The sequence below is a fragment of the Littorina saxatilis genome, linkage group LG5 (assembly GCF_037325665.1).
Source record: "Littorina saxatilis isolate snail1 linkage group LG5, US_GU_Lsax_2.0, whole genome shotgun sequence".
NCBI classification, from domain to species: domain Eukaryota; kingdom Metazoa; phylum Mollusca; class Gastropoda; order Littorinimorpha; family Littorinidae; genus Littorina; species Littorina saxatilis.
The window spans coordinates 36,855,305-36,868,523 of NC_090249.1; the positions used below are offsets into that span (position 1 = coordinate 36,855,305).

The 13,219-nt window shown below is 40.2% G+C and overlaps 1 protein-coding gene and 1 long non-coding RNA gene across 5 annotated transcripts in view; one reads left to right on the plus strand and one right to left on the minus strand.

Annotated features, from left to right (window-relative positions):
• Positions 1-13,219, plus strand: part of LOC138967020 (calpain-9-like) — a 133,927-nt gene that overhangs the window by 26,728 nt on the left and 93,980 nt on the right. The window lies entirely within an intron of this gene.
• The window catches only part of LOC138967018 (uncharacterized), a 72,274-nt gene that overhangs the window by 1,439 nt on the left and 57,616 nt on the right, over positions 1-13,219 (minus strand). The window contains exon 2 of the long non-coding RNA XR_011455818.1: positions 986-1,065. This is a non-coding gene — a long non-coding RNA (uncharacterized lncRNA). The remainder of the gene's footprint in view (positions 1-985; positions 1,066-13,219) is intronic.

Below are 13,219 nucleotides of genomic sequence, written 5' to 3' on the forward strand. Positions count from 1 at the left end.
TGGCCTAGTGGTAAGGCGTCCGCCCCGTGATCGGGAGGTCGTGGGTTCGAACCCCGGCCGGGTCATACCTAAGACTTTAAAATTGGCAATCTAGTGGCTGCTCCGCCTGGCGTCTGGCATTATTGGGTTAGTGCTAGGACTGGTTGGTCCGGTGTCAGAATAATGTGACTGGGTGAGACATGAAGCCTGTGCTGCGACTTCTGTCTTGTGTGTGGCGCACGTTATATGTCAAAGCAGCACCGCCCTGATATGGCCCTTCGTGGTCGGCTGGGCGTTAAGCAAACAAACAAACAAACAAAAAAAGTATTGTTCTGGTTACGTGATATAAGCATTTGCTTGAGTGCGTGTCCTAGCTGTGTGTTTCAAAATGTTCATGCGAAGAAATTCTGAATAAAATTTTGTTTAAACCAATGTCTGCCACTGGTAATCAACGTCTCAAGCAGTCTATGATAATGTGCTTTTTTCTTCCTTGTTGTAACTTTGATTACATTGGAAAAAAACCGACATAGAAAAACTGCCCTTGCCTCCCTACACCTCAGCCATCCAGAGGTGTAAATTATCTCCCTTGGGCTTTAGACAAACATCTCTGCATTGTTGTGCGGTCAGAAGAAATAGTTTTAACACAGGTCACTTTCGCCCACGGTATTTACCAAAAACTGGAAAAATATTTTGTGTTAATAGTTCGTGGTGTTCAATAACTCTTGTGATGTGATCAGTTTCTATTGATGTCCAATGGAATTTTGAGTCGGTAATTTTTATGGATGGTATCAATTTCAATATAAAGTAAAACAGCGTTGCCTCATCATCTCTGATGGGCAGTTAAACTTAAAAGTGTCGTAAGCACAAACGTAAAGTTGCTTTTTATTTGTGGACAGAAAATAGTTCAGTCTTCAAAAATACGAGACACCAAACATTCGGCGAATAGAAATCATCCGACAAATTGTTTATGCCCGAAACAATATAATAAAAAGTTCATGTATCATACCCTTGTATACACCTCGACCGTCGAGATCCCGTGAAGATTATCGCCCCTGGGCTGTAGATAATCATCTCAGCATTGTTGTGCTGTCACAAGAAAAAAATCTTCACTTAGGACACAAGTTTTCTACTACATGTAGAACTAGAGAGGGAAAATGCTGATTTGTTTCCCATTTGTAGTTTGTGTTGTTCAATGCCTTACCTCAGTTGAGTAATTTCTAACAATAACCGGTTCAACTTGAGTCGCTGGTTTAATTAGACAACGCTGCTTCATCATCTCTGAGGGATAGGTAACATTGGGGGGGGGGGGGGGGGGAAACACCGTGCAGGGCCGGACCTAAGTAGGGATAAGGGGGGGGGGGGTCCCAATTGTGGTAGGGGTACACTAGTTGAGGGTGCGAATTTCCTAAGGAGGTGGGGGGGGGGGGGGGGGGTGTCCGAACATATTTTGAAATCTAGATTACAATATGTGCAGTCTGGCGCATTCTGGGAGTATTTGTCATGAGATTTAAAGGCAAAACAAAATATTCTTTTGTGTACCCTTGGAGGAGGTACATGCATGGTCAGACCAAGGGGGGTGGGGGGGGGGGAGGGGGGGGAGTCAGGGCAACAGTAAACCCCCCTTGATCTGGCTCTGCCCTGAAGTTGCTATTCATGTGTGCACGGGAACTATTTTAGTCAGCAAAAACAGCAGACATCAAACATTAAGCAAAGCAAAAATTATCTTAAAAAATATGAGTTTCCAATTAAAGTCATATCACTCAAATCCCAAGGTCTGAAACTCTCGTTACCGCCCCCGCCCCCACCACCTCCCCACCGTTACCCGTCCCCCCCCCCCCCCCCCCCCGCCCCCTCCCCCCCCAGCACACCCAATACCTCGACCGTCTGGCTCCAGTGAAGATTATCCCCCTCAGACTGTAGGCAAACATCTCAGCAAGGTAGTCTTGTCAGAAGAAAAACAAGCTCAGCAAAAGACGCAATCGCACACGTTTTTACCATTTTAAAGGGAGGAAACAATGCAATTAGGCTTATGTTTCACTTTATGTACGTAGTAACAATTTTATGAACCATTCAAATGTACATTTTCATTGAATAAAAAGCTAACAAAGGCTTTTTTTATTGGGGGGGGGGGGGGGCCTCAGTTGCATGCAGGTTGCTACTACCCTTCTTATTTGCCTTTTTTCCTTTTTTTTTATTTTTATACAGGCGGGGAGCATCCTTCTTCATAGGTCTTTTTTCTTTTATCAATCAAATTCTTACATTTTTAAATCAACAGCCTAATTAACGGGTTGAAAAAAAAAGGAAAAAAGAAGAAAAAAAACCTCTTAAATTTACTTCTTTTGCCTAAACCTTTTCACTTCTATGATGGACAAATACCAATAATGAAAAATTTTATTAAAATATTATTTTACAATTACCATTATTCTCGATCTATATGTGTCGCAAATTTAACTCTGAATTAAACATGCACACAATTTCTATTAGTTTCCCGAATCTGAATTTTCCCACACACATTTTTGCCACAATAATAAGTTAATTAATATAATTTACTAAATTGTTTGACATACCAGATGTTTTCATGTATCCTAACAGTGCTGTTTGAACATCAATTTTTATATTAACATTATACTGCTGAAATACCTTATTGGTAATTCTTTCCCAAATTGGATGTATAGCAGAACATTCATAAAAGAAATGTTCCACAAAATCAATCTTATCTGGACAGAATGAGCATCTGTAATTCATTCTAATTCCCATTTTACACAACAAAATATTAGTCGGATATATGTTATGCAGTATCTTCCAGTGCAATTCTCTCATTCTTGATTCTTTAGATACATTCCTTTTGATGAGAACAATGCCATTTAGTTATTTCTATATTAAACTTATGCATCCAGAAATTCAGACAACAAGGGTTGTGTTCTGTTTTACTACTTATCAAATGTAATCTATAAGAACGTGCTGTAAATAACTCTTTATGGTCGAAAAGCAGAACATTGGTTTCATTGGATTGCATGAGCATATACGCCGGATATCTTTTCATAAACGAGGTAACAGCAGTCTTTACCACATTATACTCTAACATCAGTGAAGGATAAGTACCCACTGTTACTTTAATCTGTTCTATGGATAACAGCCTGTTGTTAACACATATATCAGTAATAACTAATGCGATCCCACATTTAGTCCATTTCTTAAAAAATAACACATTATTTCAGTACATAATGTTTTTATTATTCCAGACTGTTACTAACAGTGGGTTCTCTATTTCTGCGTGGGTGTTATTCTCTGTACAAACGTTTAGGGCCTCCCCCCAAAAAGGGGCTAAATTAACATGTTCCTTTTTAAATTGATTCCATTTTACTTTGGCTTGAAAACAAGTCAGGTCTCTACCCAGTTGAGAAAACGGCGCTATTGGGATGAATGACCATTTTTTCCGTAACAGTAGCCGTATGCAGCTTTCTTATCCATTCCAGCAGAAACGATTGCTGCATCATTTTAATGTCGAGCATACTCAACCTTCCTTTTTCAAAATCAGATTTTAACACACACCTTTTGACTTTTTCAAATGCTTTTTTGTTGGTAGTTTTTCTTTTCCACAAAAAGTGGTACAACATTGTGTTAACTCCGTTTAACACCTTCTCTGGTAAATTAATTACTCTCATTACGTAAACTAATTGTGGAACGAGAAAACTATTTATAATACAAATTTTGCCTAAATAAACCAAGATTCCTTTTATGCCACGTGTTTATGACGCGGCTCATGTTTTCAATACGGCTTTCCCATTTTTCTGACAGGTTTGATGCGGGTACACTATTACAGAAAAATATACCCAATTATAACTTTATTTTATTTTTCCAATTCAAGTCAAAGCATAACTCACCCCTCGCTATGCTCGATCCCAACCACATTGCTTCTGTCTTTCTTGTATTTATCTCAAGACCGGAGATACTTGCAAACTGTTCTAAAATGTCTAAAGCAAGTTTAACATCGTCTCTGTCTCCTAAAAACAGTGTTACGTCATCCGCATAATTATAGCGCTATTTTCAACAATGCATAAATATCTTCACTTTTGTTGATTGGTATACCATGAACTCCGTTTTTCCCTCTCATTGTAATGGCTAATACCAAGTGTGAAGGCCAAAGGAGAAAAACAACATCCCTGTCTAATCCCGCCTTCTATCCTAATTTCTTCGCTAAGCCACCCACCGTATCCAAAGCAGCTCCAGCTTTCTTTCATAAGTATCTCTACCCATCTGAAAAATTCGTTGCCAAACCCAAACTTGGAAAACACATACGTCATGTACTCTTGCGATATCGAATCAAAAGCTTTCTTAAAATCAACAGCAAGCATGGCTCCAGGTATATCATTTTGTTGAGCACTGTATACCACATCATCAGCCATTCTCAGTTGGGACGCTATGTCCCCCGCCCCTTTAAAAAAGCAACCTGGTCAGGCTGTATAATGCTGTCAACTACACTTTGCATTCTTAATGCTAAAATTTAGCCAACACTTTATAGTCAGCATTTGTTAACGTGATTGGCCTCCAGTTATTCCAATTTTCTCTTTTGACTTCTTTTCCTTTGTGTATTAAGGTTATTACTCCTGCGGATTGAGAATATGATAGGTTCCCATTCTGAAATGCATACTTATACGAATTCACAATAACATATTTCAATTTAACCCAAAAACATTTATAAAATTCCACCGTTAATCCGTCTAATCCTGGTGCCGAGCCGTTATTTAATGTCATCAGGGCTCTAGCCGCTTCTTGTACTGTAATTAGTCATTCACAACTATCTCTCTCTACATCATTTAATTGAGGTACTTCATCTCCCTCAATAAACGTATCAACTCTTCCAAAAAGACCTTCTTTCGGAACTTTTTTCTTATAACATTTAAAAAAATGCTCTCTCTGAAGCTTCCAAAATGCGTTTTTTGGTCCGTTAATACATTTCCGTCTTCTGTGGTCAAAACACTCATAACCTTCGAATTCCCTCTACTCTTTTCTAAATTAAGAAAAAACTTCGTATTTTTTCCCCTTCTGCAATCCATTTTATTCGTGATCTAATCATGGCACTTTTTGTTCTAATCTGTTCATGTATTTCTAACTGTAAACAAACCTTGTGTCGTCTTTCCTGCCATAATTCATTAAAAGGTTCGTTTAATTCTATATATAAACGTAATTTATCATTTTTTCTTTTCATTGCTTTACTTTTACTATATTCTATACTCTCATCTCGTATTTGTCTCTTCAACAGTTCCCATTTTAACTGGGGTCCTGATTTGGCCTAAATGGTCCGCTGGACCCAAAAAGCAACAGCTAACTAACTAACCCATTTTAACTGGACATCCGTTTGTTCTTGCTCACCATAAACTCATCTATAGCTGCATTCATAAATTGTACATATTGCAGATCATGTAATAACTCATTATTAAAATTCCAAAATCCAGGACCTCTGGCAACCTCTGAGCACTGTATCACTGTATAGACGCATCTGTGATAGGAATATGGAACCGAAAACATATTACTTTCTTGACAATTGTTTACAATTCCATCACTTATAAAAATATAATCAATTCTTCTCGCCACCCAGGAAAACTCTTTTCCTTCAGCATTAGATAACCTCCATGCATCATTTAATATACAGGAATGTATAAACGTATTAAACGCTGTAACTTCTTTCTGTGCATGTGCTGCACCACTTACAATATCCAAATCATTATTTACTACACTGTTAAAATCTCCACAAACCATAACTTTCTCAACGAGCGACCCAGCCACTTCTCTAAATCAGTTTCACATCATCGGCATGTAGACGTGCTGTGGTCATTGGACAATGGTGTTTTACTACTTTTGACAACCGCGTGCATGTGTTCATCATTTGGGCTTAGGCTAGTTTGTATTCTATGCTCCCGGGAGTTCCCGAACAGCCTCGATCATATTCAACTTGTGATTCATACCTTAAATATTTACTGGTCGAAACTTTAGTACATGTACCTTATTTCCTAGAAGGCTATTAGTGCGTACTCCCATCATTGTGGTTTTTTGTGTGTGTTTTTTTTGTTTTTGCTGCGCGTTTGAATTCATTGCAACGCTGTTCGTTTGTTAATGCTGCAGGGGTTGATATGTAAAATCAACGTCAAGTTTCAGATACATTGAATTTGGTGCTTAAACTTATCATACAAGTGTACTACTCAACTTCTCCCAAATGATGTTACCATTTTCATAGAAATATGAGGCACTGTGGTACTTTAAAGAAGTATCGCTTAGACGTGTGATTTTACCCATTTTTGTCGATTTGGATCTGAGGCTGTTCGGGAACTTCCGGGATTATAGTACACAAAGTAGTCTAAGCCCAAAATATAAATGCGTATACACCAACAGACGGTTGTCAAAGCAAATACTGAAACACTTTTGTTTTTTTTATTTGTTTTTTTTTAACGTCAGTTAGGGCTGCTTTAACCCTTACTTTTTTGGCTCTATTTTTAAACATTTATTTTTAGATTTTTTTTCTTTCTGAGGCCATGTAGCCTAATTTAGGCAACTTTTGGCATCTGTCATCAATATTTCAACCCATTTTACAAAAACATCTCCAAAATTAACACTCAGTTGGTAGAGCACTGTACTTGTGATCCTAAGGTCGCAGGTTCGACTCCGGGCCGGGGCGGACACGGGTCAACTTTATGTGCAGACCCAGAGACGGTAGCCATGTCCCACCCTCGTGTAACCACAGGTGCACGTAAAAACTTACCTCGGTTATTCTGACATAAGTGCAGATGGCTGATACCACGTAGTAAACACGCATACACCTGTGTATCTCATCAAAAGGCGTGAGGGCGTAAAACTCGAATTTTCATATAACCGATATCTAGTCCTCAGTGGCGAAATATTTAGCCTGTAGGACATGAAGCATTCTATATTTCTTCCAGCATGTGTACATGTGGATAAGTTGTTTTAAGCAGCATCTTAATATTTGACAATAAATAGCAATCTACTGAAAAGTATCACTGTCACATCTCTATTGACTTGACACCCAAATTTGGAACACATGTTTGAAAGAATATCAATGTCAGATCATTTGACATACAAACTGAAAAGTTTGTGAAATGGTCAAATGTACTTTGAATATGAAGTAATTCGCTAAACAAATGTACACGTTATTGTCTCCCTTGTGTTGTGGAGGAACATCTATGCATCTTTGCAAGTGGCAGAAAAAAGGTACCAGACAAGTTCAGTCGCCTACGTTTTACACCATAACAGAAAGGGGAAACTATTATGGTTGATATATATTTATGCTCAATAAATCACATGAGGTGAGCAGTTGCTAATGCTATTAAGTTTTAGTTTTAGTTTTTTATGTATAGTAACAATTTCAGTAACAATTAAAACAACAGTGCCTCATCATCTCTGAGGGGCAGCTAAATTTAAACCCGTAAAGATTAACAATAACTTGCTCTTTATTTATGCAAAGAAAACCTTTCAATCAGCAAAACACCATGAACAAACATAAATCAACACAAATTACATAATTATGACGAGCTTACCTGAGTAAGTGAAGTCTAATTGTGGTTTTATCGACCACAATGTAGAGAGGAAAGGGATTACGTGAGATAGAACGCGGGAATACGTCACTGTTTAACGACGTGTAAATGGTGCAGAAAAAAGAGAAAGAGAGAGGAAAGGGATAGGGAGGGAAAACGGTTATCAGTATAACTCTGAAGACAACTTAGGGCGAGGCACGTAATCCCTTTCCTCTCTACATTGTGGTCGATAAAACCACAATTAGACTTCACTTACTCAGGTAAGCTCGTCATAATTATGTAATTTTATCTCCCACAATTCCGAGAGGAATGGGTCACGTGAGACTTTAAAGTCTGCAACATTTACACCCTAGCACTGTCGATGAATTGAAATACATATAAACCTACCCCAATTCTTCATGACAGAACAGCCTGTCCAAAACTCCTCCCACTGTCCACTGGTTTCTTGTAAAAAGTTGTGAAGGTGTTAGCCCGACGCCAACCAACAGTCTTCAGAATGGTTGCCAGAGGAATTTTACTTGCAGCTTTACTAGATCAATCAATCAATCAATCAATGACGCTTATATTGCGCATATTCCGTGGGTACAGTTCTAGGCGCTCTGCAGTGATGCCGTGTGAGATGAAATTTTATACGGCCATACTAGATGCAGCGGAACGAGTTGAATGCGGCGTAAATATTGTCATGTCAATACCCGCTTTTTGTAATCCAATCTTTGTCCATCGACGGATAGTATCTCTCGACACCGCTTTGTGAGGGGCTGTCCAACTGATAAAGAGTCTCATTTCCGTTCCTCTAAATGCACGAGTTCTTTTGACATATTGTTTCAAATAATGTACAACACAAATTGCCAAATCAGACGGAAAAGCACAAAATACCACTTCATTCTGATGTTTGTTTGGGCCAGAAGTTTTGAGCAAATCCCCAAACCTACATCGTACATCTTCCTTTGTCCAACTCATGTTACGCAAGTCCATCAACCAAATCGCCTGTCCCCTTTGACTAGAGACCAACAAGCACAACAGCACAGTTTTAAGCGTCAATTGCGCCAGCGATAAAAAATTTGCCGGTGACCATTCTTTTAAAAAATTTAGCACTAGATTAGCGTCCCAGGTCACACAAGTACGGGGCAAAGCTGGCCGTCTGTTGAAAGCTCCTTTCAAAAACTTCTTCACCAGTGGATGACAACCCACTGAACAATTATCCTGAAGGGACAATGCGGAAACAGCGCTTCGTGCCATGTTCAAACTGCTGTATCCTTTGCCTTCTTGGAACAGTTTCGTTAAAAACCTTATCAACTCATGTGGAGAGGCACAAAAGGGATCTCTATCCCGTTCAAGGCAATGCTGAAGCCAGCGTTTGAAATATGACTCGTAGTTACGCTTCGTACCCTCTCTCCAGGCTGACATGATAATGTCTGTTGCTTCATCCTGAATTCCCTGTTTCTGGAGGGCTGTCCGGACAAGGAACATGCTACTAGTTTCATCTTCTTCAGTAGTGGATGGTGCTCCCCTGTCAGTGGATGACTGAGTAAGTTTTCTTTTCGGGGCAACATGACCGGCAGTTCTACTATAGTATAGACGCAACAGTTTCGTGAACCACACTTGCGTTGTCCATAATGGCACCACCAGCACACACTCCGCCTCTAAGACTTCTATCCTTTGGAGCACTCTTGGAATGAGACTGAAAGGCGGAAAACAGAACGCCTTGAACAATGACCAGTCTAAGGAAAATGCATCAATGGCAAATGCATCTGGGTCAGGTTTTCATGAAACATACTTTCTTAACTGTGCGTTAACACGAGAAGCAAATAAGTCTACATCACAGAGACCAAACCGATTGATGACTTGTGCAAACACTTGTGTGTCCAAATGCCATTCAATGTTGTGTCTATCTACACGGGATTCTGCATCTGCCTCTATATTTAGGCAACCCGGTAAGTGTGTTGCTGTTATACAATTACTATGTGATATAAAGCACCACAACCAAATGTCTCTGGCAATGTCGTTGCACAAAACTTTTGTGCTGCCCATGTTATTAATACAAGCAACAGTGGTGCTATTGTCTGTAAGTAACTGAATGTAAGAGTGACATAATCCCCTGCAAAGGGATTTCAAGGCAAAATAAGCTGCTTTAAGTTCCAAACAGTTAATATGTTCAAAAGCTTCTTCCTTGGTCCACATTCCCCCTGTGGTGCTACCCTGACACTCCGCCCCCCCACCCTATTTTCGAAGCATCTGATGTTACTATTACAGTAGGTATGCCTCTGCTAACAGGGGAAGAATATTGCTTTACATTATCAATCCACCAGAGAAGGTCTGAACGAACTTGTTCTGAAACCACAAGTTCTGCATCAAAGTCACCTTTCCTAACAGCAAGGGCTTCATTTTTTGCGATCTCTAATCGTTTAAAAAAGAGAGGTGCAACCCAAACACCCGGTTGGGCAGCCACTAAATATCCGATAACTTCAGCCAACTGCCTAATTGTACATTTCTTTCTTCCAGCCAAATCAGCGCACTGAGTACGAATTTTATCAACTGTCCGGGGGGTCAGAGAAACTAACATGTTCTGAGAATCAAGCTGAAACCCTAAAAACTCAATGCATTGAGTAGGTGTAAATACTGACTTCACAGGATGCACAGTAAAGCCCAAACGATCCAACAAAGCACATGTATCTAACACTGCTGCCTGGCATTCTTCAAAAGTGTCTCCTTGCAAAAGGGTATCATCAATGTATATCAGAAGGGTATGGCCAGATAAACGTAAGTGGGCCAATACAGGCTTTAGTAGTTTCGTGAAAATGCGGGGAGAATCACGATATCCCTGTGGAAGAGCCAGGAACTCAAAAGTTTTGCCATGAAACTGAAATCTGAAATATTTTCTGAACTTGTGAGCGATGCGTATGGAGAAATATGCATCTTTTAGATCAACTGAGGCAAAAAAGCAATCTTTTTTCATTAATGACACTGCGTTTTTTAATGTATCCATCTTGAAGTGAATCTTTTCAATTGTCTGATTCAAATTTTTTAGGTTTAAAATCACCCTTTGACTACCATCTTTTTTCTGACGCAAGAAAATACTGGATAAAAGTTGATCTGGCCGTTGATCTACCTCTTGAACAATCTGTTTCTCCACTAACTTCGCTACCTCATTAGCCACTAGCTCATCCTCGGAAGAAGAAAATCGAATTTCTTTCCTGTCTGGAATGTGTTCACCAGTGATCATAAATTCAATTTCAATTCCTGCGACTTGCTGAAGGATCCATCTATCAGAGGTTAACTGTCTCCAACTATTCAAATGATCAGCAACTTTTCCACTATGAAAGTTCTCAGGAGTATTCACAAATTTTGAACTGACCTGTTCCCTAAAAATAGAAACAGCTGGCGCACAAATATCAGATTCTAATCCCGTTTTGTTTTCTTGGAGGGAATCCCGCTCTGTTGGGAGTGGAACTTGGGAGAGAATTTGTGTCCTGTCTGTCGGTTGGAGACACCTCTTCTCTGCTGGTACTGTTGTCTCTGCTGAAACTGTTGTCGAGGTCGCCCTTGGTAGAACTGACGACCTCTGGTGGCGTTTTTTGAAAGGGGCTGTGACAGTGTGGATGATAATTTCCTGTTCTTCACTGCATCGTCGACCCTTTTCACTAGATCCTCCCCAAACAAAAACTCGTTAGACGTCAGTTTGAAATTTAGCTGCGCATTGCATAAGGCCCTGCAGTCTTGGCTAAGTGTCGGCCTGAGTGCTTCGCGCCGCACTTGTGACAGGTCCTTGTGTGAAGCCATAAGAAGTCGAGCCGCATCGGCCAGTTTGCTAAAGCTGTCACGCTCACTCAACTTCCGACTTGCTGGTTTTTCTTTGAGGTCGGACATAAGCTGAGCGATAATTTTCAGCGTACAACCTACTTGTTCCTGAACAAAGGACAAGTTCGAGTCTCTTTTCTTTGCGAACTTGTCTAACAGTTTGCCATCTAATTCACGATTGAGAGTCGGCGTTCGAAGCGACGTGACATTTTTGGGCCGCGGATAGTTCTGAAGAGTGTCTCGCACACGTGCCCGATCTGATGGAAGAAGAAGTCCTTCCTCAAAACGATCTGCCAGAGATGGATGAATCCCCTCGCCAACTGTATCCACTACTATGCCTGCGTCAAAATCATTGTCCGAAGCAACATCCGTGTCTTCAGCCGAATCAAACTCATTTTCGAACTGCTCATGAGCAAATCTAACCGAAGCACCGTCTTCCCCATCCGCTTGCGACTCTTGCGCCGAACTGCTTTCGGTTCCATGCGACTCGGTTCCACGCGATGTTGAAGCAACAGGCGTCGCATTAAGCTTACCAACTTTCTCCAAATCAGATAGTCTGCCAGACAAGGCAGTCATTGTCTCCAAAATTTTGTCCATTTTCAGAGTAACTTCACAATCACGTGGGCCAGACGAGCTCTTCTCTATTGAAAGAGACTTATCAACTCCCGTCTTTTCTGACGGTATCACTTCAGAAGGTTGTGCTTTCGCCGGTTTCTTGCCGGTTTTCTTCCCGCCAGCAGCACATTCACCACCTCCCGAGTCCGCCATATTCCGAACAAAAACTACACGAAAAAGTGATATTGATTCCTGCGGACGAGCAAGCGCACCCGTTACAGTATGAAAACAATTTAAAATCCACTGCAAAGATTTTCAAATCTTCAATGGACTAGTGCCCAGCCTTAGCACAGCGGACCTTCTGTGGCCCATAGTTCGCCTCAGGCGATAGTAATTGCTGTAATCGAGACAGCTGCTGAAAAAACAAAGAGGCTGCTTCAGCAAATCGTGACTGACTATGTCAGCAAATCGTGACTGACTGTGTCAGCAAACGTGTACTTCATTTCCGTAGCCAAAATAATATGTCATCCTACCAAAACAAGTCACAATTCCGACTGACCTTAGGTCACACGTGCAAAAACAAGTAACGATCCCAACTGACCCAAATATAGTAGGTCACACCTGCAAAAACAATGAACGCGCCGACTGACGCCTAACATTTCCATGTGTTACTGTTAGCTTCGACGAATAAAATTCATACGCGAAACAACAAGTTCCCGGTTCAAAAAACCAACAAACACCGAAAACTCCAAACTGTTTCCTTACCTTGCAAGTTGACACAATGATAAACAATCAAAATAGTCAATACACTTCAACTAACCTACAACTAAAACTTGTACAGAGAAAGGTTAGAGGAAAATGAAAGCAAAGCAAGAGAGACAGTGCACCAACACGTCTTCACAGGACGGAAACCATTCGTTCAGTGACGTATTCCCGCGTTCTATCTCACGTGACCCATTCCTCTCGGAATTGTGGGAGATAAAAATAAAATAAGAAATGATCTGCAAAAACATTTGAGTGTTCCTATTTAAAGTCATTTTGCTCGGTGTCCCTGCTTGAAACAACAGTGTATGATTAGATGCCGGGCTATATTTGAAAGATTATATGTCTTGCCTAAATACCTTGAAGGGTACCACAATAGGTTTTCAGCTTTTTCGCCCCAGCTATACACAGAACCAAATCATGTGTAACTTATTTATCAAGTAGTTTTCAAACTATATACATCATTATTCAGGTGTTCAATTTAATGGCTTGAACTCAAGTAAATTGCAAACATTTATAGTAGTATTAGACAAAAATATAGAATGAAAAACTGTTGTAATTCAAGTTTAACTTTACAT